The sequence below is a fragment of the Pipistrellus hanaki genome (genome assembly GCF_964339955.1).
Source record: "Pipistrellus hanaki genome assembly, chromosome: 19".
Taxonomy (NCBI): Eukaryota; Metazoa; Chordata; class Mammalia; order Chiroptera; family Vespertilionidae; genus Pipistrellus; species Pipistrellus hanaki.
Genome location: NC_140521.1, coordinates 11,620,255 through 11,646,579, shown reverse-complemented (window position 1 = coordinate 11,646,579; position 26,325 = coordinate 11,620,255). Strand labels below are relative to the sequence as shown.

The window sequence follows — 26,325 nt, the reverse complement described above, 5'->3', positions numbered from 1 at the left end:
CCTGCCAGATGTGTGGCCTTGGGGCAGGTACTTGGCACCCCTAAGCCTCCACCTCCCAGCCTGTGACACGGAGGTAAAGGGTCCCCACTTCGGTCTGCCTATGGGGTTAACGGGGCAGAGAAGGCAAGGCCCACAGGAAGCGCTGGGTGAATGGTAACTGTTAGCAGAACTCCCTTTCAGTGCGAAGTTCAAACATCAAGTTCAAACATCAAGATCCACAAGCTGCAACCGGGAAGCATAAGGGGTTTATTACAACATTTTTACAAACCCTTGCCCCGGCTGATGTGGCTCAGTGGTTGAGCATCGACCTATGAACCAGGAGGTCACAGTTCGATTCCCGGTTAGGGCACATGGCACATGCCTGGGTTGCAGGGGGGCGTGCAGGAGGCAGCCAATCAATGATTCTCTTTCATCATTGATGTTTCTATCTCTCTCTCCCTCTCCTTTTCTTTCTGAAATCAATAAAAAATGTTGTTGTTTTTTTTAAACAACAACACCCACCGAAACCGGTTTGGCTCAGTGGATAAGAGCGTCGGTCTGCGGACTGAAGGATCCCAGGTTCGATTCCGGTCAAGGGCATGTACCTTGGTTGTGGGCACATCCCCATTGTGGGGTGTGCAGGAGGCAGCTGGTCGATGATTCTCTCTCATCGACGTTTCTAACTCTCTATCCCTCTCCCTTCCTCTCTGTAAAAAAAAAAATCAATAAAATATATTTTAAAAAAACAACCCTAATTTCCCATCAGCCTGTTCAGGGACTAAGAACCATACCCTACGCACTGAACCAAGATGATCCGGAGACCCGAGGCCCAGTCAGCACCGCCTACACACCTTCCCTTCCTAAGGTGACAATGTTAGCCTGCATGCCCCCACGCACACACTGACCCCATTTGAGAATGGAAGCAGGACCAAGGTGGGGGTCAGCGCCAAGTTTCACGTCAGGGCAGGAGCTGACAGCAGAGTAAATGTCAGGGGGTCTGGAATCATTGTGTGACCCAAGCCCAGACCTCTCTCCCCAGCCTCCCTTGGTCCTGGCCACTCTCCCTCCCAGGCTGCCTCATGGCACAGGGTCCCAGACCCCCACCCAGGAGCCTCCTTGCCCCCAAGGTCTGTCCCCCATGTCACCCTGTCCAATATCCCTCGTCGCAGTTACACCACACTGTCTCTCATCCAGAGAAAAGCGGGGACCTCCCGTGGCCCCCAGTGTCTCCAGCACCAAATTTCATGCCAAGCACATGGCAGGTCGTCAGCTAGTATTTAAAGGAATAAATGAATGAGCAAATGAGCAGAACAAATGTGAACAGACGTTTTGTCACGTTCCAACATCGAGACCCTTCGTGGCAAAGGCCTGGACAGGCCAGGGCCCGGGGGCTGGAAGAGCCGCCAAGAGCCACGGGCAGCTGTCGCAGTTCATCTTAAAGATTTCAATGACTGGTGGCGCAATCTGTTCTGGTTTAAAAAACACACACACTCCCTAACCGGTTTGGCTCAGTGGATAGAGTGTCGGCCTGCGGACTCAAGGGTCCCAGGTTTGATTCCAGTCAAGGGCATGTATAATACCTTGGTTGTGGGCACATTCTCTGTGGGGAGTGTGCAGGAGGCGGCTGATTGATGTTTCTAACTCTCTCTCCCTCTCCCTTCCTCTCTGTAAAAAAATCAATAAAATATATTTTTAAATAAATAAATAAAATAAAACACACACACACACACACACACACACACATACACACACAAAGAGATTAAGTTCTTGAAACCCCTGTGGACGAAAAAGGAGCCACATACTAAACCTGACAAGCTCAGAAGAGGCCCTACAAACTCAGAGACCGAAAGTGACCACATAGGATGGTCTGAACATAAAAATTCCCAATTTAAAGCGAGTCCTGGCAGGTCGCCATGTCCTAGGGCAGTAGTCGGCAAACGGCAGCGGCTCTTTGGCCCCTTGAGTGTGGCTCTTCCACAAAATACCACGGCCTGGGCCAGTCTATTTTGAGGAAGTGGCGTTAGGAGTTTACGTTTAAAACATGTGGCTCTCCAAAGAAATTCCAATCGTCGTCCTGTTGATATTCGGCTCTGCTGACTCACGAGTTTGCCGACCAGTGCCCTAGGGCAGTCTCTTCCTAGACAAAGGTTCATCTTTAACTTCAAGAAGTGCCTCAGTAGCCTTTTTGCATGTATCTTTGGAATAAGCCAGGACAATTTCCTTTTCCCAGAACCTTCAGGGCACCAACCGCACCGGAGCAGAGACCACAAAACCCCTCCTTGTTATTGCCACGGTGTTCACTGTTAACCGCGTTAACTCTCCTGTAACCACTCCTGTAAAAGTGCCCCATCGATTCGGTTTACTTTTTACCCAATTCCCAGAGGTGTCCCTGCTTTGCTCTGCTCTCTCCCGCCTCCCCCGTTTATCACCAACGGATTCCACAGAACCCCCTTCCACTCTTCCTTTGAGTGTAATGTATAAAAGAAGGTGAAAAACTGCCATCCTCCGCTGCCATTTCCGGATATTTTGCATCCAGGCCGTTAGTGCGGCTCAAACGAACTCATAAAAACTCTTTACAGGCGCAAAGGTTTCTTCCATTAGCATTGACTTGGTGTCGTGACTCCAGAGACGCCCACCCAGGATCACCCGGCAGACCCGGACTAGATCCGGACCGTGCGAGATGCCAGCCGGGGCCCACCGTACCCCACCACCTGCTCCTCCCTTTGCTTCGGGGGAGCTTGGGTGAATTTTTCTTAGAATCTCGATTCTACCTTTTTTAAGGTAAGAGGCCCAACTTTATGGAAGCTGTTTTTAAAAAAAAAAAAATCCTTGAGGTGGAGTTCATGGTGAAGGGTTGAGAGAACCCAGGCTAAAGGTAAGAGTTGAAAACTCAGCCGAAACCGGTTTGGCTCAATGGATAGAGCGTCGGCCTGCCGACTCTAGGGTCCGGGGTTCGATTTCGGTCAAGGGCATGTACCTTGGTTGCGGGCACAGTAAGGGCTGTGCAGGAGGCAGCTGATGGATGATTCTCTCTCATTGATGTTTCTAACTGTATATCCCTCTCCCTTCCTCTCTATAAAAAAAAATCAATAAAATATATTTTAAAAAAATAAAGAGTTGAAAACTCAGGACGGGAGAAAAATGAGAGGCTGGGTTGTAACGCTGGGGTTCAATTGGAACTGCTTGCTGAGAGTCTGGACAAAATCTTTTGTGGAATAAGAAAGAGCCTGAACTCATGGGGCTCCGAAGATAAGGGGCACCTCCTCCCTCCGACTCGAATCTTGGGTATTATTAGGCGACTAAGAATCTCTGTGGGGGCGTCAGAGGGTATTCCTCCAGATGTGCAGGAGCCCCAGCAGGGATTCCAACTCAACTGTAGTTAAATGATTGCCTCCTCTGGGGACATGCATATAAAGGTTGGTTACCTGGCGCTCTGAGTCCTCTCGGCTCTGTTAGACAGCTGGGGAGAGAAACCGCGGCGTGTGAAAGGGTTGGATGAGCCCTAGCCGGTTTTGCTCAGTGGATAGAGCGTCGGTCTGCAGACTGAAAGGTCCCAGGCTCTATTCCGGTTGGGGGCATGTACACTGGTTGCGGACACATCCCCAGTGAGGGGCGTGCAAGAGGCAGCTGGTCGATGTTTTTCTCTCATTGACGTTTCTAACTCTCTATCCCTCTCCCTTCCTCTCTGTGAAAAATCAATAAAATATATATGTTTTAAAAAAGAGTCCCGGGTTTGATTCTGGTCAAAGGCTCATATCTCAGTTGCAGGCTCGATCCCTGCATGAGAGGCAACCAATCCATGTGTCTCTCTCACATCAATATTTCTCTCTCTCTCTCTCTCTCCCTCCCTCTCTCCCTCTCCACTTTCTCTCTCAAAAAAAAAAAACAAAAAACCACACACACACACAAACACACACAAAAAAAAAACCAATGGAAACATATTCTCATGGGGATGAGGATTAACAACAACAAAAGAAAAAAAGGGTTTGATATGACTCTGGAGAGGACAGCCCCTTGGAGCTCAATCCATAAAGCAGTGCACTTTAACCCACCACACGATATCCCTAAAAACTTGTTCAGACTCTGCAGAACCCAAGAGAAAATTAAAAATGGCTATGGGAAATGTGCCTCCAAGGCTGAAAACGCACCCCCCCCCCATTAATACTCCTGCAGAGATACGATCAATAGGAAACCTTTAATGGACCCCTTACTGCACCAGAGCAGAGACCACAAAACCCCTCACTGTTAGTGTTACCTGCTAACTATCCTGTACCCAACAGTGTACAAGAAGTATGTGTCTCTTGCCTTATTCTTCTTCTTTTTTTTATATTTCTTATTGATTTCAGAGAGAAAGGGAGAGGGAGAGATAGAAACATCCATGATGAGAGAGAATCATTGATTGGCTGCCTCCTGCAACCCCCCAATGAAATTGGAGTATGCAACTGGGGCATGTGCCCTTGACCGGAATTGAACCTGGTACCTTTCATTCCGCAGGCCAACGCTCTATCCACTGAGCGAAACCAACTAGGGCCTGCCTTACTCTATATCCCACCCCAGAGACTTCCCTGCATTGGTTTTTCTCCCACTTCCCTAATCTACCACCAATGGATTCCATGTAATTCCTTTACGCCTCCTCCTTTGATAGCAATGCACAAAACAAGGTGCAGGTGCACATGTTTCTTAGGTTGACAACCTTCAACCCCAATAAAAGCAGAACCCCAGGCCCAGTCTCCCCATCCCAACCCCACAGCCTCGCTGCAGGGCCCCAGCTGCGCAGTGTTAGTTCCAGGTCCTGTCCTATACATTAAAGAGGTAACACGCAAGTTGACCGTCACTGCAACGCACAAGATGGCCGCCCCCACATGGACACACAAGATGGCCAGCAGGGGAGGGCAGCCCTTAATGAGGGACTGACATGCCTACATGGCCAGTCTGTCCATCCCTAGGTTATCTGGAAGGATGCAGAAAAAGCCACGGGGTACCACTCCCAAAGGAAGCCCTGGGGACCAGGGTCTGGAACGGAAGAGACTCTCTCTTTCTATCCTACGCCCTTGGGCGTGTGTAACTTTCTAAGCTGGGGGGTGTGGCACACTTTCAACCAAAAAGGCTGCGAAAAAAGAGAAGAAGAATGAGGAAGCAGGAATACACCTGGGACTTCAGTTCTGAGCAAGCCCTCGCCCACGGTGCCAGTGTCGGACCCTCACCTGCCAGGCCTGGGGTGTTCTGTGGGGTAACGGGAGCTCTGAGGATGGTGATCAGGGGGGACGTGGAAGGATCAACCGCCCGTCTCAGATCCAGGGGACACGGGCTGGTCCCGCCTCTCTTTGTGTCCTGCTCCGTAGGCAGAGAATTGGGAGGGGCGGGGGAGAGGAGGGAGAGCCACCGGCTCAGTGGGACACAGTTGAGTGCACTGATTGCAGGCGGGGGGGGGGGGGGGGGGGGGGCCGAGGGGGGGGGAGTGAGCCCAGCTCTCCCTCTGCTTGTCAAGCCGCTCGCCATGGGGCCACACTGTGCCCCACAACAGGGACCCCAATTCTGCTTTATAGGGAAGCTCTGTAGGAGCTCCTGGCAACACACCTCAGAGCAGTCTAATCCGCCCTCCTCTCGCCAAGTTCAAAACAGCACCGTGTGGCCCAGCCCGGCCCGTGTGGCTCAGGGGTTGGGCATCGATCTATGAACCAAGGAGGTCACAGTTCCATTACCAGTCAGGGTACATGGCTGGGTTTCAGGCTCCATCCCCAGTAGGGGGCGTGCAGGAGGCAGCTGATCAATGATTTTCTCTCATGGATGTTTCTCTCTCTCTTTTCCTCTCTCTTCTTCTCTAAAATTGATACATATATATTAAAAAAAAAAAAAAAAATCACCCAGTGCAAAAATCTGGGTGTTCGCAGAAGCCAGGTGGTGGGGAGGGGAAGTGGGTGGGGATAGGGCAGTCTAGAAGCAGCCTGGGGAAACTCACACAGATTTTTTTTCCCCCAGAGTGGGAGGGGGGGACGAGATAGGGAGAGAGGGAGGGAGGGAGAGAGAGAGAAAGAGAAAGGAGAGAGAAATTGAGGTAAAAGAGACACATCACATGGACTGGTTGCCTCCTGCACAAGCCCCAACCCTGGCCGGAGATGGAACCTGCAACCAAGGTACATGCCTTTGATTGGAAATTGAACCCATGACCTTTCGGTCTAACCACTGAGCAACCAGCAAGGGCAGGTGTGGTTTCCGTGGAATTTAACTGGCCCTTTGGCTTATCCATATCTCCGTGCTAAATCTAGGGCAGCGAGTCAACTCAGTGAAGTCACCCCGAACACGAACCTGTGTGCGTCCAGGACGGCCCCGGGGAGCACCTCTCTCCCCCTCCACCTGCCCCTCGTTTGGAAGAACAGCCCTGGCCCGGGATGGTGGGCTGGGGCCCCCAGGCCTCCGGGGGCAGCGAGCAGAGAGCAGCGCGGACAGGGGCTGTGGGGCTGCTGCACGCAGGGCGCTCTCCCGGCCCCGCGCCACCGCGGCAAACACGGAAACGGCCCGCGTTCCCGCAATGTATGCCTAGACGGGAGGGATCAGAGCGAACAAATAAGTGAGTAATTCATGTGACTTATGGGGCATGTTATGAGGCCAATAAACAGGGGAGCGGGGATTGCTGGGCAGCCAGCTCTCCCGGTTCTGTCAGGCCTGGGGGGGAAGGAGGTCATGCAAAGATGCTGGGGGGCTGAGGGGTGGGGGGGGGGGGTAGGAGGCTGGGGGGCAGAGGGGGGAGAAGGTTCCCCACACAGAGGAGAGCGAAGACCCTGAGCCTTTGCCGAGTTTGAGGAACAGAAGGAAGGGCGATGGGCCCTAACTGGCTTGGCTCAGTGGATAGAGCGTCGGCCTGCGGGTTGAAGGGTCCCAGGTTCCATTCCGGTCAAGGGCATGTACCTTGGTTGCGGGCACATCCCTAGTAGGGAGTGTGCAGGAGGCAGCTGATGGATGTCTCTCTCTCTTTGGTGTTTCTAGCTCTCTATCCTTCTCCCTTCCTCGCCGTAAAAAATCAATAAAATATATAGAGGAAGGAGGAAGAAGAGGAGGAGGAGGAGGAGAGGAAGAAGAAGGAGGAGAAGGAGGAGGTGGAGGAGATGGAGAAGGAGGAAGAAGGAGGAGGAGGAAGAAAAAGAAGAAGAGGAGGAGGAGGAGGAGGGGAGGAGGAGAAGGGGTGACTTCACTGAGTTGACCCTCTGCCCTCTGCCACCCAGGAGGAAGGCAGCAGCCGCCAACTGAATCCCAAAGGGTCAGAGTCAATTCCACAGAAACCACACCTGCCCTCGCTGGGTCACTCAGTGGTGCCAGGGAGCCCACTAGGGCAGGTGGTGGAGGGCATCGCAGGTAACCCCGATGGAGCCTGGACGTCACCAAGGTCCCAGGAGAACCCGGGGGGGGGGGGGGGGGAGGAGACACACTACGAAGAGGAGTGCTTCGTGAGCTCACGTTTAAGACCCCGGGCTGATCTGCAGCCGCTGTGCACGATCTCATTCATTCGTACCACACTGAGGGGCAGTCCGTCTGACTCTGATTTACAGAAGAGGACACGGAGGACGGAGAGATTAAACAAAGGGCCCCAAGGCCGGGCGGCTGGAAGGTGGCGGGGCTGGGATGAAGGAGCCCAGGGGCCCGGCCAGGCCCGCACGACTCAGCGCCTCTGCCCTCTGCCACCCAGGGGCCCGGGGCGAGCGGCCTGGGCTCCGTCGGGCTCTGGGGACCGGCTGGGTGACCCTGACCAGCTTCTCCGCCTCCCAGCCACACAGATCCCTCATCAGAGGAGTGCAGGGGGCCAGCGGGACTTCTGGGAGCCATGGGAGTCTCCCAACACACCCCGACGGACGGTCCCCAGCCTCAGTCCGGGCTGGGCCCAGAGCCCGCGCTCGGCCTGGGTCCTGACGGCACGGGGTGCTGGCCAAGGCCCCCCCACCCAGTGCGTGGCAGCCCCTCTCCCCTCACATTCTGCCCATCCCGGCCACGGAGGAGGCCGCCACCACCCACCGCCTCCGCTTGCTCCCACCACCACAACCACACTCACCCCTCGTCCTGGGGCCATGGCACACGCCACCCGCCACAGGCCACACGCTACACGCCACACGGGACACACGCAGCTGCCCGGGGAGAGGAGGGGCGCTGCACTCCGTCCAGGTCCCACAGCCTGGCCGGGCTCGGGGAACACGCCCGAGTGGGGAGGAGCGTGCAGTGGGAGGGACGGGGGGGAAGCCACACTGGAGACAGCCGACAGGGCTTGGCACCGATCCTCCGCCAGGACAGGGCTGTGCCCCTCCGCTGAGCGGCACCTCCCTCCCAGCTCCTGGGGCGCAGGGCACTGCCCCTTGGGCTCCGGAGGCAGCCCCCTCTCTGCCTGAGCAGTACCTCCTTCCCAGAGCGAGGGCCCCTCTGCTGGCGAGGTCCCCTCTCCAGAGCAGGGGCGCTGGCCACCATGGGGCAGCAGCGTGGCTCTGGGGGAGCCGCGGGGTTTGCACAGAAGCCCCTTGCTCCCACAGGGACCCTCGCTCTGCGGACTGAAACCCCCCCCCCTTCCACCCGGGACCGGTGCCCAGCCCCACGGTGCCCAGCCCCGCGGGGCCCCTGCCTGCCCCGGTGATTCTGGAACAGAGGTCTTGGGGCATCGGCCGCAGAAGGTCCCCTCCTGAATGCCTAGGAGGGGCCCCCCATCGGGTCAGGACTGCTGAGGGAGAGAACAGAAAAAGGGGGTGCCATGGAGGGAGGGCGGGGCGGGGGGCGGGGGGGTACCTAGAAGAGGAATGAAACCCTAAAAAAAGGGAAATCAGGACCTCCATTTCCTGCCTCAGCTGGTCCGTGGGAACAGAGCCACGAAAAGAGGCCCTTTGGTGCATGGCACATCGGGAAGGCTTTCCGAGGAGCGGCTGGCTGCCTCTGGACTCTCTTCCAGGTGAAGCCCGGGATGGACACAGGGAGGGAAGAGTGGCTTTGTCCTGCTCAGGACGTGCACACCCTCTGGGCAGAGCCCGGGGCTCAGGGCAGGGCCGGCGGGAGGCTGGCTGGCGGCTGGCGGATGCTCAGGTTATCAGAACTGACACAGGCCCCTTCGGTCCTGGGCGCACCCAGTCCCCTTGTCCCAAGGAGGAGCCCCACCCAGGGCCACTCGGACCCTCCCAGGGTCAAAAAACCCACCAGCTCTGCACAAGCACACCGACCCCGGCTGGAGCACAGGCATGTGTGCACCCCAACACAAACACTGGAAATCCAGGAGCGTGGAAATCTCTGCACACTCAGGCACACCTTCCTCACCCTCCTCCTTCCCTGCCTCCCACACCCCGACTCCCAACATACGGCTTCCGGGGGCTGCTGGGCCCCCTCGGCTGCCGGGGCGCTCTCTTCCCCCATCCCTCGCCCACCAAGCTCTGCCACCATCAGCTCGGGCTCCAGCGGAGTTTGTTTGTGAGGCTGCAGGTCCCTGGAGCCCTCAGAGGCGCTGGGAGTGGCTAAGCCAGCCCCGCAGGGATTGCCTGGCAAAGGTGGGTAAAGGGAAGCCTTCTGCCCCCGCCCCCCAGCCCCCAGGAAGAGCACATGGGGTGGGGGCTGTGGGGGAGAGGAAGCAGAGGCAGGGAGACCCGGCCTCACAGGGGTGTCCCCAGGGCGGGCAGGGGAAATGTCCGGGGACAGCCTGTAGCTGTGGGCAGAACACCCCCGCCCAGCACCCGTGAAGGCTCACTCACCTTCCTCATGCATGGCCTGGCCGGCTCCTGAGTCTGATGCTGAGCCAGGTGACAGGGACCGTCTTCCCGGCCCACCCCACACAAATCCAAGTCACCCCTAGGCCCTCCCTGAGCCATCTGCCTCAGCCCAGACCTCCTGGGCTCATGCCTTAAGGCCTCAGCGAATTCAGGGGGGGAGGGGCGGGTGGCCGGAAGGGCAGGATGGGGCAGGGCCTGGGGACTGAGCAGTCCAGTCCGGCTTGTTCAGCAGATCCAGGTTCGCCTGCCCCAACTCTCCGGAGAGCAGTGTCCAGGTGGACAGCACACCCCCTGGGAAAACACCATAAATCTAACTGAGGCCCTGACGGGTTTGGCTCAGTGGATAGTGTCGGCCTGCGGACTGAAGGGTCCCAGGTTCGATTCCGGTCAAGGGCATGTACCTTGATTGTGGGCACATCCCCAGTGGGGGGGGGGGGGGGGAGGGGGGTGTGCAGGAGGCAGCTGATCGATGTTTCTCTCTCATCGATGTTTCTAACCCTCTATCCCTCTCCCTTCCCCTCTGTAAAAAATCAATAAAACATGTTGTTAAAAATCTAACCGAGGATATGCCAGAGGGCAAGCCACATGCCAGAACCTGGGGTCACCAGCATCACCCCCCTTTCAGGACCATCCTTGTTCCCAGGGACACGCCCTATCCACCCACTGCAGCCTGGACCACCCCGAGAGTCCAATCCAATCCTTTCCAAGGAGGAGGCTCGGAGAAACTGAGGCACAGAGAAGAGCAGACCCCAAGAAAGAGCAGGAGATGCAGTCACCACAGGCGCCTGGCCCCACCTGGAGGCCCCGCCATCCTCCTGGCCTCTTTGGGGGTGGGGGAGTGTTCTCCCACCCAGGAGCTGAGGGGACCCGGGCCCTGGCCCGCCCCCATGAACACACTGCAGCCCGGCCAGCTCCCCTGACCTTCCCGGCTGTCCTGGAGAGGCAGTGACGGTGAGAATGTCCGGTTACTGAGGGAGGAGAGAGCACAGGACCCAGGACCCAGGGGCCTCTGAGGGGGGTGGGCGAGGGTCTGGAGCTGGGGAGGGAGTGAGTGAGTGAGTGAGTGAGCAGGAGGGCCTTTGGGCCGCCCAATAAGGCACAGGGTTGGGGGCAGCGGGTCGCTCAGCAGCACTACGAAGGGGTTGCCAGCGGGGCTTCTGAGCCAGACAACCAAGAAGCAAGGAGGACCCTGCTCAGCTGACCAGAGCATCGCGCCCGTACACAAGGTTGCAGATTCGATCCCCGGGCAAGGTACGTGCCGGAACCAACCAATGAATGCATCAACAAGTGAAACCACAAATCAATGTCTGTCTCTGTCTCTGTCTCTCTCTCTCTCTTTCTCAAGAACAAATCAATAAATTAAAGGAAAAAACAGTAAAGGAGAGGAACGATCCCCATCTTTATAGGATGTGTTTGGTGTCCAGGCTCGTAGGTGTGACCCAGGGAGGGAAAGGGAGGCATCGACAGATAAGGTTGGAAGGTCAGACTTTATCTCCTTCCCACCCTGGCGGCTGCAAGTCGAATTGAAGGGTCAAGATAAACTTTTCCTCCTCTTCCCACTCTTCCTCTCCCTCCTCTCTCTCTCTCTCTCTCTCTCTCTCTCTCCTCTCTCTCTCACTCATTCCCCTTCCCCCTCCTCCCGGCCCCTGTCCCCTCCCAGCCACTCGTCCTGGTGTCTCCCTGTCCCCATCCCCACCGCCTCCCTCGGTCTCTCGCCCGTTACGTAAGGGGCCTGAGAAAGGACACACAGAGGGAGCTTTGTTGTCAAACCACATCCATACAGCGCCGGGCCGAGCCAGCGCAGCTGTTCCCCATTCCCTCCGCCTTGGCAGGGCTGGGACACCAGGCAGGAAGCCCCGTGCGCCTCCCTTTGGAGGGTGGAGGGGCACATGCCGGCCCCAGAGCCCCCAGGCAGCCCAATGGGTGGCCGGGGACCAGCCAGCCATTGGGTGGGATCACAGCAGGAGGCCAGCCGGCCAGAGACAGAGCAAAGCCAGGGTCAGACACCAGAGAGCTCTGGGCTGGAGCAGGGCTGCCGGGGACAGGCCTGAGGGGGCACCGTGCTCTTGTCCACACAGAGATGCACGCCCGTGTGCGCTCACATGCACACTCGCAGTGCACGCACACGCATGCACAGGGATCCATCGGTCCAAGCATGACACGCTGTGTGTGCTCCCCCGGGAAGCGTCTGAGCACACACCTCCTCCATCCCAGCAGGTACCTCTGGGAAAGAACTGAGCTCTGGAGAGAGGAGGGCAGAGGGCAGAGGCCAGCTCTTTTGTGGACCTTCCAACTGCAGGACAAGCTCCCCGCTTCCTGCCCAGGAAGGTGTCTGAGGAGGTGAGGAGGCCCGGGTGGCACAGGCCACTCCGCTTCCTACTCTGGGCAGGCAGTGCCCCTTCCCAAACCCAAATGCGAGAAGAGCCATCTCACTAGAAACGTCGGGGCTGGGACTGGAGGTGCCCTGAGCCCTGAGCCCTCCCAGCCACAGAGTCCAACTGCCACTGTCAGGACGACTTGGATGCGAGGGGCTGGCGGGGAGAGGGGAGGACCAGAGAGTGAAGGAGGCAGACACCAAGGAAGAGAGACGACGGGATCAAAGGAGGAAAAGGGAAGGGAGCCAGGAAAAGATTGGGGGGTAGGGTAAGGGGACCAGACGTCCGGCTTTTGGCGGGACAGTCCCAATTTCGAACAATTTGTCCCGCGTCCAAAAATCGGGACTTTTTTAAAAACGCCGCAGGACAAATTGTTAAAAATTGGGACTGTCGCCGAAACCGGTTTGGCTCAGTGGATAGAGCATCCGCCTGCGGCCTGAAAGGTCCCAGGTTCGATTCCGGTATCTTGATTGCGAACACATCCCTGGGGTGTGCAGGAGGCAGCTGGTCTATGTTTCTCTCTCATCGATGTTTCTAACTCTCTATCCTCTCTCTTCCTCTGTAAAAATCAATAAAATATATATATATATATATTTTTTTTAAATCGGGACTGTCCCGCCAAAAGTGGGACGTCTGGTCACCTTAGGGTAGGGGGGAGAAAGTGAGGAAAAGCACCAAAGGGGGGACAAGAGGAGAGGGAGGTCAACACCCTAGCCCATCTCTGCGGGGTCGGCTGCCCCCTTACACACACACATACACACCCTAACAGCCCTGAGCTCACTCTCAGCCCCACAAAGTCAGCCCAGGAGCAGCGGGAGAGCGGGGCACTGTCTCCAGGCCCCCCGCCAGCCACACCCCCAGGGCGTTAGGCTCCACTGATCCGGATCTTTGGGGCTGGAGAACGGACAGGTACGTGGCACCAGGACCTCAGAGAAAGCAAGGCCGTGGGGACAGGGGGTGGGATGTAGCGGCTGAGACCAGGCCACTCCTTGGGCAGGCCCCTGCTGGGGGTAAGAGCCACTCTGTGACCTTGAACGGCAAGATCCACCGAAAGCAACTGAGCGGGTGCTGGGTGCCAGCAGGGTGCCCGGTGCCGGCCACACGGGGAGCGCTCGGGTCCTGCCCTGGCGTCAGAGGCCTCCGCCAGCTCTGAACGTCTGTTTCACTCATGCACCGAGTTCTCGGAGCGCGAGGCGGCGATAAGAACCCAACGCGCAACATAGACTGATGAACAAAAACAGACCCAGAGACGGAGAAGCAGCGATCGGACTGTCAAACCTCAGAGGGAAGGCAGGGGAGGGTGCGGGTAAGGGACAGAGATCAACCAAAGGACTTGTGTGCATGCATATGGGCCTAGCCAGAGGCCATGGACAACAGGGGGGTGAGGGCATATGTAGGGAGGGGTTTGGGATGGGAATGGGCGGTGAGGACAATTTATGTGATACTTTAATCAATAATAAAAAAATAAAATAAATAAAAAAGAACCCAATGCGCAGACGTGCTCACAGAAACCGGTGCCTGAGCTCACCTCCCCCCCCCCCCGCCCCGCCCTCTCCTCCAGGGCCAGGGGGCGGACACTCCATCCCCTGCCCCACCCCGAGTGCCATCCAACACACAGCCAGCATCTGCGGGGCACGGGGTCGGGGCACCGAGGGGTCATCTGAAGGCTCTTGCCCAGAAGTGGAGGCTGCCACCGGGGACGGGACACGCCCCCAGCAAAGCCCCCCACCTGTCTGTGGTTGGCCAATGGTTCCGCCCCGGCCTCCACGGCTCATCTGGGCTCAGCCGGGCTCGCGTCACAGGAGTGGGGGCTCAGGAGGAAGGGACAGTGTGCTGGGTCGTCAGGGAGTGTGCAGAGAACAGGGGCCGGATGCTGAGGGCACCCCTGGGGGACAGCGGGTGCAGAAGTGAGGAGGCGCTGCTGGGACAGAGGCGGGCTTTCTCACACACAGGCCTTAAAGTCAAGAAAACGCCCAGCCAGCTGAGCATCGACCTATGAACCAGGAGGTCCCAGTCCATTCCCAATCAGGGCACAGGTCCGGTTTGCGGGCTCCATCCCCAGTGTGGGGCATGCAGGAGGCAGCCCGTCAATGATTCTCCCTCATCACTGATGTTTCTCTTTCTCTCCCTTCCTCTCTGAAATCAATACAAATATATTTAAAATACACTGAGTGGCCAGATGATGATGACGACCTCTGAACGCATCATAATCTGGCCACTCGGTGTACTTCTCTTGAGGACCTCATTGATTTGATATCAAAGATACTATAAGTCGTGCACCTGGTCAGTGTTCCCCTTTGCAGGGGCTGACAGAAAGCTCAGGGCAGCCGAAACCGGTTTGGCTCAGTGGATAGAACGTCAGCCTGCGGACTGAAAGGTCTCAGGTTCGATTCTGGTCAAGGACATGTACCTTGGTTGCGGGCATATCCCCAGTAGGGGGTGTGCAAGAGGCAGCTGATCGATGATTCTCTCTCATCGATGTTTCTAACTGACTATCCCTCTCTCTTCCTCTCTGTAAAAAATCAATAAAATAAAATAAAAAGCTCAGGGCAAACAGGTGACTGATCTCCAGCAAAAGTCTAGAATACTTTTGGTAACCATTTGAGATACAAATACACTGAGTGGCCAGATTATCGCGCATTCAGAGATCATCATAACCTGGCCACTCGGTGTAATAATAATAATAATGAAGCCAAGAAATCCTCTGTCCCTTGCCGAAACCGGTTTGGCTCAGTGGATAGAACGTCAGCCTGCGGACTGAAGGGTCCCGGTTCGATTCCGGTCAAGAGCATGTACCTTGGTTGCGGTGCAAGAGGCACTAACTCTCTATGTCTCTCTCTTCCTCTCTGTAAAAAAATCAATAAAATATATTTTTTAAAAAAAAAGAAAAAGAGAAAGAAACCCTCTGTCCCACTTTCGCATGGAATCGAGGTGGAAACCCGGTGCGTAAGGAATACATGGGCAGCTCTTGGGGTTGAAGCAAGAACAGGGTAGACCCCCATCCCCAGCCTTCACTCCCGAGAGGGCTCCTGAGAGAGGGCCCTGCCCCCAGGACTCCTTTCTTGGCCCAAAATAGGGAGGAGAGGACTGAGATCAGAGATAGGAGGTGAAGTTAGGACCCGTTTGTGCACAGGCCTGCAGGGTGGGCTGAGAAGGGGTGACGGGTGCAGGGATGTGACCAGCTGGCCACAGCGTGGGTGGGAGGGGCATGCCCTCCAGGGGGTAGACTCCCCGCCCAACCCCACCTGGGCCTCCCGCTGGCCCCTCCATTGTCTGAAGGGGAGTGGGCGGGGCCTTCCCTGATGCAAGAGCTCACCTGTCCAAAGGGACGCTCTATCCTTTCGCCCCAGGCAAAGGGGAGGTAAGGCAGGGACACAGGGAAAACTAGTCAGGAAACCCGAGCCCCATCTTCCATCCACTCATCAAGCAAATATTTATTGAGCGATTACTGGCCAACAATGGTGATAAAATCCTCCCATGCGTGGAGAGGATGGCCACTGCATGGTTCGCGGATCTCAGGCTGACACGCTAACCTCGCAGGGAGGACAACGCAGGCATCCCAGGAGGTTCCCCGTCAAGGTCCCCGGCTTGCCCTTGACCTTCTTCGGCAGCAATTGATCAGGAGCTTGTCCTTCCTCGGGCAGAAGCAGGCTCCTCTGGCCATCCAGGTACCCAGGCTGAGGGCTCTGCCGTGCCCCTGCCCAGCTCCCCTCCCCCGGACGGACCCAGAGGCCAGGGTAGGACCCTGCACCCATCACCCCTTCTCAGGGGGCAGGGTGCCCGCGATGCGGTTGCATCAGACTCGGTGGGAAGTTTCTGCTCGGGCTGCCAGCTGCCTGGGACCACCGAACCCACGTGGGCTCCATCCTCACCTGTCCCCGCTCTCGGTCGGGGAACCCCCTACCACCAGCAGCAGCACCCCGCTTTCACTTCCCTCCCGTGGCCCCGAACCACAGGGTCCCCGGCACAAGCCACGGGCCCCACTTCTCTCCTGGTTGCCCCTCCCTGACCTGAGCAACCTCCCAGGGCAGAAAGGAAGTGCCCTCGGGACGAAGAAGCGGGTCTCAGAGGAGTCCCTGGGGCCTGGGAATGCTGGGCCCCAGGAGCCGTCGGGCCCGGGCCCCTTGGTGCTCAGACCCCACTGGGCACCCCACCCCCACCCCAACGTGGTGCCCTGGTTGCCGGATGAGGCCCCGCAGCCCTGTGGGCGGCAGCCTCGCTGCCTTCCCAAAGGCAGGGGAGCAGTGGGCAGACCAGATGGAAGCAATTACCATTGGGACAGTGGAGAGTGGGGGCTGGGCGGGGCCGGCTGCTGGGAGGGGGGGATTGCGGGAGGGGAGCCCTCCCTGCCCAGCTGAGAGGGCTGGCCTCAGGGGATGGGGTTCCTGGATGGGCAGGCAGAGGTGTGGGGGACCCAGCGGCACACAGAGCTCAAGGCTGGGGGGATCAGGAGGCCCGGTGACCTCGAGCAAACCCCTTCCTTCTTCACACCTCCGAGCCTTGGCCTCCTTGTGGGTCACAGGACGGGGCGAGGAGAGCTCAGGGAGCAGCAGGGCACCGGGGAACCGGGCTGAGGGTGCGGGGTTCGGAAGCCAGCTTGCACACGAGGCCCTGCTCTGCTGCTTTCGAGCTGCGTGACCTTGGCCGAGCGGCGTAATCTCCCCGAGCCTCATCTGCTCATTTATAAACGGGCTTAGGGCGGGGGCCTCCCGGGAGTGACGCACGGAAGTGTCGGCGCGACTCAGGTGACCGGGCCGGGATTTTCATTCGTGCTGGTCGGATGCACGATTAAGGCCTCTGGCACTGGCTAAGCTCCTTTTTAAGACAAGGACAGGTGCCGAGGGGCGGATGCGAGGGCCGAGCACACAGGAGAGACCTCGGGCACGGGCACCGCTGCAGCCCTGGCACCCGCACCGTGGAGGGAGGTTTGGGTCCGAGGCAGAAATGCAAACTGGTTCCTGTCCTGTTTCTGGCCACCCCCGTCGTCCTCCCCGCCCGCCCCGCCCCGCCCCCGGGCTTTGGTGTGAAGCTGCGGCCACTGAGGGCCTCGCCAGCTGAGCCTGCACGATTAAGCCCCTTTGCAGAGTAGCTTTGGGGGCGCAGCCAGCTTCGGGGGCGCAGCCAGGGCTCCAGAGGTGTAAGCAAGCACATCGCCTGTCTGCGGGGCAGCGTGGAGGGGGGCGTGGGCAGAGACAGGGCCGCAGGTCTCCGGGTCCCGGGCGAGGGGGCCGGGACTAGAAGGAAACCTGCAGCTCTGGACACCTGTGACCCTCCCTCCTGAACCCGAAAGGCAACCAGCCCAGCCCATCCCCTCGGCAGAGTTCAGCCCCTGCCCAGCTCCGGGCAGGGCACCCAGTCGACGGCCCCACACCTGCCCGTGGCCCCCGCGTCCCACGGCCGCTTTCACTTGCTGCTACACTTGACCACTTTCCTCCTCCCTCTGGGGTCTCTCTCCTTTCTCCTCTCTCTCCTCTCCCTCTCTCTCTCTCTCTCACACACACACACACACACACACACACACACTCGGGGAAGGGGGTACGGGGGAGGGCATGATTCGGAGGCCAGGGGCGGCCTCCGTCGGGGGCACTGGGAGCACTCCGGCAGGAGAGGGGGACTCAAAGCTACAGCCACCAACACCCGTCTCCCCCCACCAGCTCCTCGGGCCACGGGAAGCTTCAGGTCAAGGCCCCGAGTCCGGAGGAGGAAGGAGGACCTTGTGGCCAGCAAGCGCGGCAGAGACATCTACACAGAAGGTCCCTGCGGGGTCAGGAGAGAGGGAACAGACCCTGTAAGGTTTCTGGGGGGGCGGGGGGAGGATTCCACCCACCCCTCACCCGACAGCCCCGCTCTCCAGGGTCCTCCCTCCGTCTCAGGGTCTGGGAGTTGGGCCAGGCGCTGGCAGCAGCCTCGGTCGCAGTCTGTAACGTGGCCCTGGGACATTCCAGGGTCCCTCTCAGGACGCCCGGGGGCTGGAGCCGGGCTTCGGGATCATCCTGAGGTCGAGGGACCCCGTCCTGGGACGGGGGGGGGGGGGGGGGGGGTTGTGGGTGCGCAAACCGGGGAGCCACTAGGAGAGGCGGAGGTCACAGCTCCATGGGGCGGCCTCTCAGAGGAGGCCCCGAGCCCGAGCCCAGGTAGGGCCTGGTGGCACCGACGGCAGGGCCACCGCAGGCCGTGTGGCTAGCTGTGCCACGGCCAGGTCTAGCAGGAGCACACAGCGGCCTGGCCTCTCCGTCCCAGTCCCTGCCGGTGCCACGGGAGTCACTTTGGGGATGTGTTACAACTCCAGAAAGGAGCAGACGTTCGGTTCCATCCAGAACACTGGGTCCTACGAGTCTGAAAGGGCTGGAGGGGCCAGGGCTGTTTCTGAGGAGTCGGGGGGGTTGTGGGGAGCAGCCCTGAGGGGGCATCACCCACTCCTGGGCCTGGGCCTCCACTCTCGGGGAGACCCAGGAGCAGTCCACTCCCCAGCCACAGCCACCTCTCGTCAGCCCACAGCCCGAGCAGGCAACTCTCCCTTCCTCTCCTCACTTCTCCTTCCACCTACACTCCCCTCCCAGCTCCTGCCCATTTGGACTCTGGGGGACGGAGGGAAGGAAAGGGGGGGGCCCAGCTGTGGCTGTCCTCGGCGGACCCAGGGCCCACGGCACAGCCTCAGCTCTCCCACGCCGAGCACCGGTGCTGAGGGATGAAGCGTGGGGAGCACTGGGCGTAGGAACAGGAGCAGAGAGGGAGCGGATCAGAGCGGCCTGGGCCACCTCGGGTCAGGGGTGGCTAGAGGGGGAGGGTTCCAGACCAGCTCCCAGCAAAGAGAAAAAGCCCCAGAAGTTCATTTCTGGGCACCAATCGGCTGGTACCCACCCACCCACCCACCCCCCCCCCCCCCACCCCCCCACCCCAGGCAGCTCTCTCTAGAATTCGGGACAACCTTGAGAGAAAGTGTGGGAGGAACAGGTCTAATGGCACACACAGACCTCTTCCTGGTGCGGGCACCTTCCATAACCACTCACTGAAGACCCCCCCCCTAACCCCTCCCCCGGGGCCCATGCCAGGGCCGGGTCTGGAGGAGGCAGGTGGCCGAGCTCAGCTCCAGGGAGGGCAGCGCTGCTCTGTGCCTCTTGTGACAGCCCAGCCCCTGTCAGGCCGTTCCCAGGGCTCTGAAAGAGTAAGCCCGCCTTGAACTTGGCTCCCACCCTGTGCCTCCCTCTGGCGGGCGGTGCAGGGCTCAGGCTTCCCCGAGAGGCTGTGGGGGAGCCAGCCTGTGGGTGGCCGGGAGGTCAGACGTGGGGGCACAGGGAGCACCCCAAGGCTGCCTGCCCCTCAAAGCCAGGCCTTCGGGGACCCCAGTCTGTGGAACAGAGGAAGCAGCCGCAGAGGCCTCCCATGGCCCAGGGGAGCCTCCCCCAGGACTGGGGATAGAGGAGCAGCACGAGTCCTGGCAGACATGTTGGCAGCTTAAGGCCGGAGGTCCCTAAGGGCAGGGGCCCCAGGGCGGCGCTCAGAGCAGACAGCTGAGCCCTGGGGAGAAGGGGGTGTGCCAACAGTACCCCCACCTTTCCCAGCTCCATCCCTCCTCACCGCCCACCACCCAGCCCACTACCCAGGGAGCTCTGAGCACAGCGGCCTGGACCCACAGACGCCCCACAACGTGGACCCAGAGTCCCGGGCACCGCCAGCCTGCAGCGGGCCACCTCCCCCTATGGACCCATTCTGCTGGGCGACCTTGCTACTCGGCGCAGGGACCGACCCAGCAAAGCCTGCCACCTCCCCTCCAGCGAAGCCGGCCCCCGGGGCTCCTCCTGGCTCGATGGGGCAGTGGGGAGAGACATCGGGGCTCCAGGATGCTGAGGGCGGGGCGCCTCTGCCCGGGCGAGGGGAGCGGGCTGAAACTTTCCGGGGCCAGAGCCCCGTCCCATGTGCGCCCTCCCCGGAGCCAGAGGAACGGCTTCCCGCGGAAAGCAGGGCAGGGGATCCCAGGCTTCGGCCGCCCACCCGGTCGGTGGTCCGGACCCACGTGCCGGCCCGACCCCCTCCCTCCCGGAGGACGCGCGGGGCCGGGGACCGGCGGCGGGCCGCCCGCGCTCCCCCTGCCCGCGGCCCCGGGGCGCGTACTCACCCGGGCGGGTGGGGCGGGGCGGGCGGGCGGCTCGGCGGCTCCGATCCGCTAGGCGCGCGGCGGGCGGGCGGCGCACGGGCTGGCGCGGCGCTGGCGGCGGGTCCCGGTCCCGGGCGCGGGGCCGGGCTGCGGGCGGGCCCGCCTGCGGGAGGCGGGAGGCGGGGGCCGGGCCCCGCGGGGCGGGGACGCGTCGGACACGCGTGCGCACAGCGCCGGGCGCGGACCCGGAGCGGGCGGGCCCGGGAGGAAGGGCGGGAGTAGGGGGGACGGGGGAGGAGGAAGAGGAGGAGGGAGGGCTGAGCGATGGCGCGGGTGGGTGGGGGTGTGGTCGGGGCGGCGGGAGAGCCACGCAGCCGCCTGGAAAAGGCTCCTGGATGGATGTGCCCCGCGCACCCTCCCTGGGAACAAGGAGCCCCAACAAAGGGTCTTCCGCTGGCTCTCCACGCGGCGAGCCTGCCCCCTCACCCCTCACTCGGGGAAAGTGAGGCAGGAAGACAGGCCCATGCCCAGTGCACAGGGGCCAAGGGCCCTGGCCCTAGTCTGGACCTGCCGCCCACCTCCCCCCCAAAAAAACTCTGCCCTCCGAACCCCTCTTTTGCACACCCTGTCTTGGCCTGGGGAAGGCCTCTCGGTTTCTGTTCCTCGGGGAAGGGGAAGGCGCCAGGCTTCCTGTCTCCTGGGGAAACCACATCAGGCCCCTGACCCTGGTTCACGGGGCCCAGACACCCCGCCATCGAGCCTGGGACCTGCCCAGGCTGACAGTCTGGAATCCCCTCCAGGACAACCCCCCGGCCCCCAAGATGCTTTCTCAGGTGTCCGGTGTCCGCTGAGCCCCAGGTGTGAACAGCCGGGTGGGTGCTGAAGCCTCAGAGGCAGGTGTAAGACCTCACCCCCCCCCAAACTTGTCATCAGCAGCAGAGAAGGCCCCCCATGTAGGCAGGGCAGGATGTGACTAAGTGTTAAGCATGGTGACAGTGACGTTGTTCAGAGAAGTACCAGCTCCACACTCACTGCAGCTGACACGGGAGGGCTAGTCTGTGGAGGACATAACTCAGAAGCTCTTAGAGCGCCTCAGGAGCAGAGAGCAGAAGGTGTGTGAAGAAGTGAGCCGTCCCAGGTCATAGCCGACAGGGTGTTTTCCTTTCACCATGTCTTGGTCCTGTTTGAATGGTGCCTTTGGCATTGTCGGTCTGACATTCATTCAACAAACTCTTATTGCCTGTGGGCTCTAAGGGGCCTGGACCGAAGCGAAGTAGAAGGAACCCAGCCATGAAAGCCCTTGCCCTTGGCAGGTCCAGAGGAAGAGGAAGGTCCTCCCTGCTTCACAGGTGGGAGAGCTGGCCCGTGGTCGGCAAACCGCGCCTCGAGAGCCACAATGCGGCTCTTGGGCCCCTTGAGTGTGGCTCTTCCACAAAACACCACGGCCTGGGCCAGTCTATGTTGAAGAAGTGGCGTGAGAAGAAGTTTACGTTTAAAAAAGCGCGGCTTTCCCAAGAAATGCCAATTGTTGTCCTGTTGATGTTTGGCTCCGTGGACTCGTGAGTTTGCCGACCACTGCCTTAGGCGGTGGCTATGAATTTATAGTATAACGCGTTACCGGGGCGTGAGCTGTTATTAGGAAGGTGGGTCCCTCCTCTCACCCATCAGCTATATTTAGGTCTCTCCCTGCCCTCCACCCCCCACCCAGAGGCTATCCCGAGCCTCGTTCGTGGGTGCCCAGAAGCTAACGGTAATGCCGACTCCGCCCCTCAGCCGCCAAGAATCTAGAGGGGAAGAGCTCCTTACTCATGCTCTTCCCCTCTAGATTCTTCATGGCATAAGTGTCCGGCTGTGCCATGAATCCGTATCCCCTAGAATCCGTGTCCCCTGCGGTGCAGTAGGAAGGAATCCTAGCCCCTTTCCATCCCAGGCACTGGGTTCTGGAGGCCACCCCCCCTCACACCCCTCCTTCCCCAGCCCCTTTGCATCCCTTCGGCCCATTTGCATGACACCCACCGTGAGCTCCTCAGCAAGAAGCGCTGTGGCGGGCAAGCAGGGCTTTGGCTCCTGGGGGCTGTTGCTCTCTGCTAGCTGTGCCAGGGCCGGGTCAAGACAACCCGAGCGGCAGCTGCCCTGGTCCTCTGGGCCTCACTGCCATTTCCTCTGCCCCCTGTTTACCTCACAGGCTGTCTCTGCTGGGGAGGAAGTGGCGGGCACCTCCCTGCTGGGGGGTGGGGAGCAGAGGAGGTGACCAAGTTGCAAGGTGCACGGGGAGGCCAGGTGCATCTAGCGCCAGCAAGCCCTGGCCCCGGCTGCCCCCGGCCAGGCAGTGGGTTTGGGCAGGAGGCCTGGGGCCAGTTTGACAAGGGTGCCTGCCCGGCAAGGCTTTTGGCTCCCGTCCCTCACATGTGCCACGTTAGCATCCTGCCCACCGGGGGAGGAGGGAACGGCAAGATGCCGTTTGAGGAAGAAATAAATCCAATCCGGCATCTCAGACGCTTTTAAAAATAGCAACTCCGGGATGGGATTTCAGCTCCTGTTTTGATCAGATTTGTATGGCCGGACCACGGAGCCGCGCGGTTCCCAGGGTTCTCAGTAGCAGGGGCATCACTGTGGTAGTCTTAGAAACCTGCCCGCTGGCCGGGGCCACAATGCATTCCAGGAACCTTTAGGCTGGGAGCGATCCCAGAAGTCACTGCTCCCAGCCCGCGTCTCTGTTCAGGGCCACGGTCCATTCACCACCGCAAGTGCGTGGCTTGCCTCTCACCTTCACGTCTCCTGGTTGCCATGACTCCACAGCATACTCTAGGATTACACAGCCCTCTAGCCAGGAAGTGCTTTTTTATATCTAGCCCAAATACTGCTGGTGGCAGTCCTTTTGGCCTTTTTTTTTTCACAGCAGGAAAACAGCAGCCAAGATCTATCTACTGTGTGAAGACTATGTCCACAAAGTGCTCATCTAAACCCCACAAAGGTTGAAACCGGTTTGGCTCAGTGGATAGAGCGTCGGTCTGTGGACTGAAGAAGGGTCCCGGGTTCGATTCCAGTCAAAGGCATGTACATTGGTTGTGGGCACATCCCCGGTAGGGGGTGTGGCAAGAGGCAGCTGGTCGATGTTTCTCTCTCATTGACATTTCTAGCTCTCTATCTCTCTCCCTTCCTCTCTGTAAAAAATCAATAAAATTATATATATATATATATATATATATATATATATATATATTTTTTTTTTTTTTTTAAATAAACCCCACAAAGCCTTCGGGATCAGCACGGCCACCACGCCTAGTTAGGGAGCCGTTGTGTAACTCGTCCAAGTTCATAGTCGGGTGCGGTGCAGATCCAATCCTGGGACCATCAACCCACAGGGCCTCTCACGCAGAGGGTTAAGGAATTTGTCAGTGAAGGTGACCTAAAGTTTTGCCTTTAAGCTGGTAATTAAGGAACAAAAGACTCAGTGATCCTCCTGGCTTTCCAGCCCAAGAGATTTCAGATAAGAAAATCCTGCTGTCCAGAAGGAAGTCTTAGAATGTTCCTCTGAGCCTCATTTGCAGTAAGTGTGATGAATGGGAGGGCTTGGGGGGGGGGGGGGCTGGGTCCCATTGTTTCTGAGTTGCCTAGGAGAGTTTGCCTGCCCAGTGCGTGCACTTCCTCAAGAACCTGTCAAACTGCCCATTCTCACTTCTGAAATCTAAGACCTCAATACCCACCTTTTCTCCTTTGCCCAAAGTAGTCATAATCCAGGTGTATGTATTGAAATGTGATTTTCTACTATTAACCTCTCTAATTGATTATTTACCCAGCTAGAAGAATTTAGCAGGTGGGAGGAAACGTAAATACACCGAGTGGCCAGATTATTATGATCTCTGAACCCATAATAATCTGGTCACTCAGTGTGTGTGTGTATGTGTGTATCCTATCTAATAAAAGAGTAATATGCAAATTAACCACCACTCCACTCCACAAGCCATGCCCATAAGCCAATCAGAGTGCATATGCAAATTAACCCCAACCAAGATGGCTGTGGCCACAGGGGCTTGGGTTTCTCTGGCAACGGAAGAAGCCAAGCTTTCCGCTTGCCCTAATAGGCCTAAGCCTCCACTCCAGGCTACAAAGTTTCAATTATAGAAGGTAAACAAGAAACAGTTGATGCCATGGAGCAAGCAAGAGGCTTGACTATGCTCCAGGCTACAAAGTTTCAATTGTAGAAGGTAAATAAATTCCAGATACTAGGGCGGCTGCTTGGGTTGCCAGGGGGGCGTGGCCGGCCTGCAAACCACCATAGGCCCCTTACTCAGGCCATCCCACACCCCAAGGGAACCCCCACCCTGACCCGGGACACCCTTCAGGGCAAACCAGCTGGCCCCCACCCATGCACCAGGCCTCTAGCCTATCTAATAAAAGAGTAATATGCAGATTGACCATCACCTCAACACACAATATGACTGCCCCCATGTGGTCAAAGATTCTGCCCCTATGTGGACACAAGATGGCCTCCACAAGATGCCCAGCAGGGGAGGGCAGTTGGGAAGGACCAGGACTACAAGGGAGGGCAGTTGTGAATGATTAGGCAAGTAGAGGAGGGCGGTTGGGAGGCATCAGGCCTGCAAGGGAGGGCAGTTGAAGGCGATTAACCTTGCAGGGGGGTGGGGGGAGTTAGGGGTGACCAGGCCAGCAGAGGAGGGAAGTTGGGGGCTAACAGGCTGGCAGGGGAGCAGTTAGACATCAATCAGACTGACATGGGAGTGGTTAGGGGGTGATCAGGCTGGCAGTCAGAAGCAGTTAGGGGCAATCAGGAAGGCAGGCAGGCGAGCAGTTGGGAGCCAGCAGTCTTGGATTGTGAGAGGGATGTCCCAGATTGGAGAGGGTGCAGGCTGGGCTGAGGGACCCCCCCAACTTCCCCCCCAAGGCCGTGCAAGAATTTCATGCATCAGGCCTTTAATATATAATATATATATATGGCAATACATGTGACTGATGTTTCTCTCCCTTCCTGTCTCTGAAATCAATAATTTTTAAAAAAGTACACTTGAAGAAAAGACTTAGTCCTTCCTGAGAAGGAAGGGTTAGCAGACCTACATCAACCTATTCAGACACAACACTGATATATGACAATGTTTGGACATAGACGTATTACAAGAGCAACATTTTCAAACATTTTTCTGAGTGTCACCGTTTCTTGATTTCTCCGTGTGGGGATCTGTATTCCACAGAGACAGGCGAAGTGGAGCTGAAATGTCCAACTCCTTCCGAAATGTAATTTTCCTCTTTCATGGAGGAATGTGGACGAATACAGAACACTCAGCGATTCTGCTCTGTGAGGAAACTTTTGGGCAAGCAGAGAGCCAAGGAACAATAGCAATGGCTCCTTTCCTTCTCCGACCAAGCCAGGAGAAAGTGGGCCAAGGCCCGGGGCTGACGGCCAGCGGGGGGAGGCCCCAGGACTCATCTGGGGAGCGTGGCAGGGACGCAGGCATGCACGCCAGAATCACACAGTTCAACACGCAGGGCCCTCTCTCCGGCACAGGGGAAAGACACAGCCCGCTGCCGGAGGGGCTGGGAGGCTGGGGAGCCAGGGTGGGGCTCAGGAATCCGGGGTCTTGCTCGGGGAGCTCTCAGGGGGGCAGGATGTTGGGCTTTGCTAAGTGGCATTGCAGCGAAGGAACGGTTTCCGGCGGTGACCAGGGCAAGTAGCTGTATCTCAGAGAGTCCGCGGGATCCATTTCACGGCCCCCCACACACCTGAGCGCTGTTCAATGGAGTGAAAGCCAAGTCTTCTCGCCGAAACCGGTTTGGCTCAGTGGATAGAGCGTCAGCCTGTGGACTGAAAGGTCCCGGGTTCGATTCCGGTCAAGGGCATGTGCCTTGGTTGCGGGCACATCCCCAGTAGGGAGTGTGCAGGAGACAGCTGATCGATGATTCTCTCTCATCGATGTTTCCAACTCTGTATCCCTCTCTCTTCTTCTCTGTAAAAAGTCAATAAAGTATATTTTTTTTAAAAAAATCAAGTTTTCTTGTGGGCAGTGGCCCTGACCAAAGGTGGGGGCCTGAGGCAGGAGGCTGGACTCCCGTCTTGCCTGGAGCAGTGTCCAGCTTGCAGGCTGTCCTGCCCTTGGCTCCCGGTCACTCCCATTGCGGGAGCTGGGGAGAGAGC

The 26,325-nt window shown here is 58.5% G+C and overlaps 1 protein-coding gene across 4 annotated transcripts in view; it reads right to left on the bottom strand.

The window, feature by feature from the left end:
• ST3GAL4 (ST3 beta-galactoside alpha-2,3-sialyltransferase 4) overlaps positions 1-22,355 on the bottom strand; it is a 43,446-nt gene extending 21,091 nt beyond the window's left edge. For 2 of the 4 annotated variants that reach the window (XM_084867586.1, XM_084867588.1), the window contains exon 1: positions 20,196-20,324. The gene's annotated coding sequence lies outside the window, so the exon portion shown is untranslated. Of the gene's footprint in view, positions 1-20,195; positions 20,325-22,190 lie in introns of those variants that run through there. The other 2 variants (XM_084867589.1, XM_084867587.1) reach the window with 2 other exon arrangements.
• Positions 22,356-26,325: the final 3,970 nt, after the last annotated feature.